The sequence below is a fragment of the Cricetulus griseus genome, chromosome 6 (assembly GCF_003668045.3).
Source record: "Cricetulus griseus strain 17A/GY chromosome 6, alternate assembly CriGri-PICRH-1.0, whole genome shotgun sequence".
Taxonomy (NCBI): domain Eukaryota; kingdom Metazoa; phylum Chordata; class Mammalia; order Rodentia; family Cricetidae; genus Cricetulus; species Cricetulus griseus.
Window position 1 is genome coordinate 109,117,300 of NC_048599.1, and position 10,281 is coordinate 109,127,580.

Consider the following 10,281-nt stretch of genomic DNA (forward strand, 5'->3'; position numbering starts at 1 on the left):
AAAGAAGGAAGGACAACATATATGATATCTATTTGTGGGCTCCAACGTCAGGAAGCTGTGCTATGGTTATTAACTGTCTTTCCCTCTGCTATGATGAATAAAGAACTTGGAGAAATGATTCATTTGAACACATTGGCTCACAGAGTCAGAAGAGTTTTAGAATCCATTGCCCCCATTTGCTTTACCAGATGAGTGAGTTATCGGATTTGTAGGCCAAACTCTTTGCAGCTCCCTCAAGTTGGTTTGCTTTGGAGGTGGAGGGGGGATCAAACCCAGTGCTTCAAGTGTACTAAGCAAGTGTTCTATCTACTACTGGGCTATGCCTTAGTTCTACAGCCTCGTATTTACTGGCATGCATGGACACAGCCTGCCTTATCTCCCAGAACATTCCTTGCAATTTCATTATTCTCTTATCTGTCACACAGCATTATGAAACAACCACCACCAGAGTGGTTTTTGTAAGTTTTTGAATCTATAAATTTGTGGCTTGGTGTTAGGTTGAAGTATACCCCCCCCCAAATCTGCATTTCCTAACAGATGGTTATATTGTCTCATTCCACATATAATAATTCCAGTCAGAATTCACTAAGCATACACTACAAACCAAATGGGTACTTTATTCCAGTTTCCCATAGCCTTCCCTCAAAAATCCTTCTAGGTAGTTTTAGTAAAGGACACAAAGTTTTCAGACATCTCTATAGATCATTTGCTCAAAATTTTAGGATAGAACTCTGTTCTCTGAAAAACTATTCCTTGACCAGTAGCAAATTGGGTTTAAGTGATTGTTCTGTGCTGACATGGCATGCATAGGTATGACACTGTTGAAACTGCTGGCTCTCCTGATGCCAGATGACATTTGAATGTAAAGCTGTGGTGGCCTAACATCCGTTCCAGTGCTCTCAGTATGTGTACTATCGTATCTGGGTCAACTATTAACAAGTGGCATCATTTTAAGAGTGTTACTTGTCAAGTATAGTTTCCACTTCTAACAAAATAAAGGCTATGGCAAGACTAGTAAGAGGTTCAGGCACAGTCACCACTGCTTGGGGGCTAAATGACCAAGGCTGTGGCCTCCAAGTAAGAACTGGTATGTCACTCTTCACATTGTGTTCCTTCTCAACATGTAGACTGAATAGCTAAATTGACTTGTTCTGTTGAACAACAAATGATTTTGTGTGACTGTGCCTGGGACACACACCTAAGAGGCTCCCCGTGTTACCTGCCTTTGAGTGCCATTAGGGTTGGCATTCCGAAAGGAAGCAAGAACATGATTTTTAATGGCTCTTCCCTTAAGAATTGACCATCTGTTCTTTGGGAAATTAGTTTAATTGATTACATGCTGGCCTAAGAGTCAAAACTCTTTCTCCAAAGTCAACTTTCAGGCTATTTGACTTTTTGGTTAGCAAGGGCAGAGAAAACCAATCAAGAAAATGAAAGGCTTTTAAAACTCCTGAAAAATGTTCATCTGCCTGTTGTAAGCTAATTTTTCCATTCTAACAGCAGAAGTATCAAGTGAAGCCAATGAAAAATTTATTTTCTATGCTTGCTATTAGGACTAAAGAACAGTACTTAGCTAATGTCTTGAGCAACCGTGAAGACTGAGAACATTAAGAAAGGGAAAAAATACCACAGAGACATGGAGGAACTTAGAATTATTATTACAGTGGCAATGAAACCCAACTCTGTTTTTCCTACTTAGCACTTGAAAATTTCTCTGTCTTTAGAAAGTTTCTGACTGGAAAATACAGTAGACTAACCTGTGTAGACAAAGGGTACTTAGGAGCTCTGATACTGTTTTCCATCAGAAGAATTATCAGGCCAGTATGAAAGAACAGAATTGAAAAACAACAACACCAGTTTGTTTGACAAGGCCAGGCTTCAGAATCACACCCATCCTCACCTCTATCAATGAGATTACACAGAAAACAGAAGGAATTTCAAAAATCAGGATAAGAAAGGGAACTCTAGACATTCTTTAAAGTGAATCACCTCCTCAGGCAAAATAGGGATTTTTACTCTCTAAAGCAAGGAACAGTTGGCATTCAACCTGAAGTGGACATTGCATTACACTGCAATTAGCAGAAGTATTCTATGTGGTCAGATTAAATACCTGGGTTTTCATATTTCAGTGAATGTCCGATCATCACAAATCAAAACTTGTTCACAAATGAAATCATGAGTTACACCAAGGCCGTCCTATCATTTCAAAGGTGAAAACCAAGGTTTAGGAGTTTTCATCTTAAAGCAAGTTCCCCAAAGAAGCAGAGTCATGACATTGATGAGAAAAAGCCCTTCCAGCCATGCTACAAAAATTATTTGTAATAAAATAACATAGGTGGATTTTCTAGATTTTATTTGAGAACCTCTGTGACTAAATCATTTCAAGCAATGTTACTTAAGCAACATCATAATTCATGAGAAATTTAAAATAATAATAAATCTGTGGCATAAAGGTCATTTCATGAGCAAATTGGTACTTCTATGTCATCAGGTAGAACCTAAGATGTGCTATGCTCTTGCTGAGACAAAGTAAATAAGTAAATAAATAAATAAATAAATAGCTGGATTTCAGAGTCCTCTGATGCAATAGAAATGTCTGAATGCACCCAAGATAAGAAACTAACATGTTCACTACAAGAAGCAAGGAAAAATGGAACAGCAAAATGAGAAATTTGAAAATCAATAAAAGCTACAAAATAACTCTCTACTTTGCTACATCACACCTGCAGAAGATGTTTGGAGATTGAAAGTATCTACAAAGTCACATGTCCTTTAAACATCAGTGATCATGATGGTTGCTCTCACTTCTGCCTGGTTACAACTCAAGGCATTAGCTCTTAGTGCTACCTAAGTATGACCGTCAGGGAAACCTGATATGCTTTTTTGCTTTGGAAAAAGATGTGTAATAGTTCCAGAACACACTTTGGGAATGATATCAAGGTTGGGACTTGAATCTAAGCTCTTAGTCAGGCTCTCATTCAGCTTCTATACATCCCATAGAACTGAAATCATGTATCAACTATTTAATAACTATCAAACAACCAACTACACAGCAATCAATTATATAACAAAAGCACTTACCTAGTAGGAGTACAGTATGCAATGTTACATACCGTATTTTTTATACTGTTGTGAGATTTTCCTAAGTTTATATGTCTCCTTGTTTTAAACAAACAACCCGAGTTTGAAAGCAATATTTCTCAGCAAGGCCGAGTGATGTGTATTGTGTTTGTTTCCATGAAAGCTACTAGCATTTAAAAAAAAAAAAAACAAAAAAACAAAACTGACTCCTGCTATTTGGAAAATAGTCTTTATGGTGTGCTCATTTCCATCTACATAAGACATCACTGTAATATTGCTATAGTTCTAATAAGACCCTTAAAATCACTTTATAATTGCATTGTACTTATATTTTTCAACAAAACGATTCAATTTTATTTAATCTAAAAGAGGCAATCAAAATACAATCTCTTGTTTTGATTGCTTCTTAAGAACTGCCACGTTAAAATAATGTGGTTGCTTTGAATACTCAGTAATGATTTTGAACATTTCCCTATTGGTGTTAAAAGTCACTTTGTTCTTTCCATTTCATAGATTGCAGAAGTTCAGGGGATGGACAAATACAGTGATCATAAAACTGAAAACCTACACACGCAATTTTGAAATGACAACAGTTATTTGTAAATGTTAGGCTCTGCTCCATGCTCCTAGACTGAGTACATGTTTGTCCTAAAGTCTTTTCCACGCCTAGTTTCAAATGATGACAAAGACAGGCTTGGAATCAGAAATCAGGATATTTGGTTTTGAAAAAAAAAAAAGTCCTTAAAGATTCCTTTGAAGTCGGATATGACACTGTTTTGTCGCATACACTACCTATCTACCTCCAAGGGCTGGTGTTTAGATTACTCTCTTTACTCTCAAGTTTAATTTGAATTATATTTACATAAATACATTTTTCTATATACATTTAGAAACCCAGATCGTGAGCATACTACATGAAGCTGCTGGGATCTAGATGGAAGTAGGATGGATTAAGCCAATGCAAAAAGACTTCAAAGTTAGCAGTGAATTTGCATGGAGACATAAATTACCCAGGATATTCAAAGCCATAAATTAGCTGCAGGACATAAATAGCTCTCTTGTGGCTCACAGAAGCACAACAATGCTCTTTATTCCGCATATATCCATTATCATGTTTTCTCTAAGACTCTTCATGGGCTCTATTTCTTTGCCCACACTGTATTTTTATTTCCATATTCAAAATGTGCTTACTGGTAGCTGCTACAGAACCAAAGCCAAAAGTATGACACTGCCTATATTAATATTAACCTCGTTTCTTTCTTCTCTCTGCCTAGAATCCACAAGGGGTGGGTAGGCACAAACTACTGGCACTCTCTAATTTAACAGAAAGATTTTTTTTTAATTGTCAGTAAAGAACGACAAAACACTCTGAAAGATTTTGTTTAGCTTCCTGATTAAATGATACATACACAATGTGACAGGTAATAGATTTATAATGTGCAGTATACTACATAGAATGCATACATGTACACATGCAATGTTTAGTAATTTTCATAAACATCGCAGATAATGTTGAGATCAGAGGTCAGCATATTCTGATCAATGGAAAAAAGGAAGTAATTTATTGAAAATGTATTTCCTGTAGCTTAAGCCATTGAAAGTTTTACAGCAAGAAGTGTTAAGAAAAAAAAACTGCAATTTTTCCACTTTTAAAAACAAAAGCATGAATTTCATTTCATAAACTCAACTCAGTGTCCTGGATAAATGTCATAACGTCCCCAATGAGTGATAAAGAGTGAGAATCTGGCAATGAATAATCTCTACAAAGTGAATTGTATAAATATTTGAAGTAACTGTCCTTCACTGATTGAATGTCCATACATTCCTGTTATGGTCTGTTCCACTCAAATCACATGAAAGATACTGTTGCCAAACTACCCACATCATTATAATAAAATCAATGCCCTCTTCTAAGTGCAAATGTCTTTCTAAACATGTACTAGCTTCTTACAAGTAAGCTTTATAAATTTCATTTTAAAAATGCTTTCTATAATTATGGATGAATAAAGCAGTAATTTTATGGCGAAATGCCTATCATGCACATTCACACACAACCTGTAATAGAGACAGATGCAAGTCAATGTAAATGAAAATAACATACTTTTCTTATCAACATTGCAACTGTTGAACTGATCCATTTAGATTTTTTGATGCAAAGGATGAACGTAGTTGGGTTGTGCTGTTTTAAGTTTACTTAAAATATGGTGTGAAAAATTAAAAAGCAGTTGTGAACAAGAAATGTGAATACACACTTGTTTAGTGTGGGGCAGATTTACTATGATGTAATCACACATTCTATGAAAGTGTGGTATTAATGTGTGTGTGTGTGTGGGCTTCATCCTGTTACCCCATTTACGAGGAACCCTTTAGGATCCTGATTTAACTGAAAGGCAAAGTCATAGGAAGTTGAATGTGTTAAATGTAAGAAACATTGTCAGAAAAGTCCAAAAAAAATTAGTAACAATTAGAAAGAATTTAAACCAAAAATAAGTAATCACTTCACCAGTAACATTTTTAATAATGCAACGAAGTGAAAATTCTCAAAACCAAACCCTGTCTTAAAATTAAAATGTAACTTCTTAAAATTATCCTTACAGTGTTTTGTAGCTGTGAACAAAAGAACCCCATTATTTAATTCCACATAACTCACAAAGATCTTAGGCTGGAACTCAGTTCTTATTTAAAATACATTTCCTTAAAAATTAAAATAAAATCCACTGGAAGTTTTAAATGTTAATATTTATCCAAATGTTTCAACCAGATAGCTCTCCAAAATCAACAGATTCCCAAAAGGCACAATTATTCAGAAACCCAAGCCCAACTGTTTCTCTCAGGAAATATTCCATCAGAACAAAAAACCCCAAATAGAGAAACACTAGGGGGAAAAAAAGAATAATAATAATAATAGTAATAAACTAGCAAGGGGTGCCTGAAAACCAGCAACATCCTGCCAACTGCCACAGAGATTTAACCAATCACCATCAGTGTCTTTAACAGAAATAAAATCAGACGCATCACGAAATGTCATCGTACCTGCATGCACTTTAAATGACTACGGCGGCACACGCTGTAAAACCTTCAGAAATAAAGCGCACTTCCTTTAACAGCTGCAAAACAGGGCTGCAGAAGCCCAGGATACATTTTTTCCCCAGGCAACTGATCCAGCTTTCAGCCAGCCCCGTGACCTTTGAACTCCCTTCTGCCCCCTCCTCTTCTGCAGTCAAAGCCTGTGCTGGTCTCATTTGCATAAGGCTCAGGCAAGGCTCCAGCAGCCAAAGTGGAATGCTGGGTAAGGAATTGTGGAGCTGCGGAGCACCGGGACCGCAACGGGAAGTGGGCATGCTTCACCAGGCTGTCAACATCACACCCCCTAGGTCCATTAATGGATGAAAGATTTTAGTGGTTGTTTCAGTCTTATGCTACTTGTTTACCGTCTCCCCACCATAAGAAGCTGTCTGCAGCGACTCTGGTAACCAAGGAAACCCAAATAGTCAAATACTTCATTTAAATATGTGCGGAAGGCCAATTTTAAATTGTCGTTAACTTCTCTTGTTTTGGAGACATAGCTCTTTTTTTTTTTTTTAAAGTGTCATATGTATTGCACGCATAATCAGACATATGGGGTGTTTTTGTTGTGGTGGTTTAAACAACATTTACAGACATCAATTTACATTAGGCACTATACACATAGATGCAGTCACTTTATAGTAATTCTGAAAAATGTTAAATGTGCCCAAGTGTCTTAAAGATCATCATCCTAAATGGTACCCAAAAATTAATTGTAAAGAATTTAGGTCCCTGGATGTCTTTAAAAACCGATTCAGCAGTAAAAATCGTAGAGTGAAGTTAAACTGCTTATTTCAATTCGAAGAGTCACCTCACAGTAGTGCTTGTCTTTTCCAATGATTTTGAGTGGTGAGCTCTTATCTGTTAGAGTTACTCCTGGCCTCGAATCCGTACACACAGCAATCTATCTATTTGAAATACAAACTTCTCTATGACTCGGGAACCCATGAGCTAGTTATTTTCCAGATAAACATTGTGTGTGCAGATATTTTATTAATACCCACAAAGATATGTATTTCCTTTTCTGAAATAGTGAACCAGTGGGAATACTGGTCATCAAATGATTAAACCAATCCTGTTTTTAAAATCAAGTTAATTTGTTTTTCTTCACATATTTATAACTAACATCTATTATATAGGTTTTTATTATATAGAAGGTTTTATAAAAAACAATTAAGCATTAGTATGGATATATTACTAAAATCTGAATATATCTTTAAATAACATTTAAATTTTTTCTTTTAAATTTTTTCTTTAAAAAAATTATACATTTTCCATAAATATCTTGCAGCATACTGGAAAACACTAGCAAATTCTGAATGACTCATCTTCTATAAGAAACACAAACTAAGGCAATACAGAATCTTTTAATATGGAAAAGTGAAGCTTTTTTATACCAGCTATTAGCCATTCTGCTTTATATATTTCTGCATACATGAAGTATTTGAAATTATTAAATGAAATTTTCTAACCTATACATTTTTAAATAGAATAAACAACTTTTGAATTTAACATAATAATACCAGCATTTCTGTTATATGTAACTACATCAAAAATTCAATCTTGCTGGGTCGGTTCAAGTGCATCCTTCCTACTACGCATTGTAAATACCTTGTAAAGTTGTTGTTGAAGGCAAAACACACATTAGCCCGACATAGTTTAAATGCAATCAAATGCAAGAAAGTGTTGGGGGGGTGTGGATTTATAAAAATCACCGACCTGTTCAAATAGCTGTAGTCGAGTCCTGGCACTCTTTATTCATTAGAATCCAAAATAAATCGATGATCATTTTATAGTACGTGTCAGCATCGCAGACAGCATCGTTCTTCCTGGTTCAGTGGAATCTTCTTACATTTCCCAGCCCCGTGTTTTATTGCTGGTACCATATGCTTTATTGTTCCGAGACAAGAGCTTCGCTGGCACAAAGGCTCATTACCTACTGCTTGCTGCACGGCCTCAGCCTCCGTGAGGCTGCCTATATGTGATCACATGGAGTTCTGTCTGAGAAAGCCAGGCGTGCCACTGACTTCACTGTGTCTATGGATATTTTTATCAGCTGACTCTACTAGGAGGGAGAAATTACAGATTAGGGAACTGCCTTAAGACATTAACGTAGCACAATTTGGGAAAATCCCTACACAAGATTTTATTATTTTTGAAAATGTTTCCACAGCCATTAAAAAGGGGGGGGTAGATTTTATGTTAACTGGAGGTTGAATAAGAGTTTATGGGAAGAAAACTTGCTCAAGCCTTTTCCTACTTTATGTTGCTGAAAGTACTATTGTATAAATATTAGGGAAGAGCCCTGTTCTAATGAACCAGCTCAGAATACATTTTAACCTTTTAATTGCAAATATTTCTTTTCTGGGTCCCGCCAACCCCCACTAAAAGGCTGAATGCTGCTTCCCTGAAAATTTCCTTCAGTAAAATCCCCATCACTAAAAAACACTATATGTTAATAAAATAAAGATACCAATTCTTTTTGATAAGGAAGATGAGAGGGTTAGATTCTTTTTATTGAAGTATATAAATGAGGTAGGTGATTAATTTATCTTCTCAAAAGATGGCACATTCCTAGAACAGCTGACTACAATGAACAATGAAGATCTCAACTTAAAGAACAGATGGTTCATACTAATTCTTAAAATCGCAGTAACTTATTTTAGACAGCTTACCTCAACAGAGCATATGGTTTACCTTATCTGATTTTAGTGCTAACAAGTACTTCTAGAGATGATGGCTCAACATTTACAGGAACCTTTTGCTGCCTAGATACTGTTTAAATACATGTATACTATGTATATGTCTGGATGCAATCACATTATCTTTCCAAAACTAAATTCTCAAAACTTAAAAATCAATTACGGATCTTCAAACAAACAAACAAAAACCTACTTAGTTAATGGAATTCGATTAAACATTCCATATATTTTATGGGATAGTTTGTTGATAGTCTGCCTGCCTTGAATTGGTATTTGAAAGCTTTTCACACAAATTTCAGGGGTTATCTTATGGCAAATATATGCAAATTCAGTGAAGATCACAGAAGGAAATGCCAGAAGCATCATAAAATAAAGAGAAAAGTGAATTTCCTGCAACAGTATATAGATACACAGTGCACTGTGATGGCCCTTATAAAGATGTCAGTACTGAAACTTAAAAAGAATGAAGGTATACATAAATGCATTCATATGTTCATCAATATACACACACACTCACATCAACCTTCAATCAATAACCTCTTATTTTCTAAAATAAAAACATTACAATGTAAGCATTTTGTCAGCTAAGTTTAAAAAATAATGCAGAATAAAAGCAGTGTGATTAAAAATAAGTACTCAAAACAATTTTAACATTCTTCTTTATATTACTTGAAGAGTACAAGGAAATAAACAGAAGGCAACCATTTTTTCTTCTATTGAATCACTTCAAAACAGTGAGGTAAAATGGTTGCCAAGTAGAATGAAGGAATCAGAAAAAAAAAAAATCACTAACTTTCAAGTTTCTTTGGTAGTCCTGGGGGTCAGAGAGTGGAGGGAGGAGGGAAAATATTCATATATGTGTAAATTTTGTGTAGAGGTATGAAAAAATAATTTAATGAGAACTAAATTTCAATGAGAAATCAATATAAAATAGCTAGAAACAAATGCCGAGAAAAAAGGAAGACCCACAGATAGGAAGACAATCAACACAATGTTAACTGTAAAAGCCTCATAAAATCATTATGTGGAAAAGGAAAATTAAACGTAGGTGCCAAGAGCCAGAGAGACCTCGAAAGAGGAAGAATGGATCAGACAATAGTACTAATCCAGGTTGCTTTTGTCTCAAATGACCTTGATAAGTTAATGTAGCAAGTGATACCCTTATTTCCAAGTCTATAAACCTTTCTTGAAATATGTAGTAATATTTCTATGTTTCAACTCTCTAAGTTGGATTTAACTGAGTACTGGCAATTAATATTAATAATGAGAAAACATAGGTTATAAAATTTTAATAACCGCCTATGGTAATTTTAATAAATTATTTTATATCAAATACAAGTAGGATTTTTGGAGGAAGAGAGCATCTTTGTCTAATTTGTAAAAAAAATGGAAGACATTTAAGAAGTAATTTGAAATCTCAGGAACTTGCCTC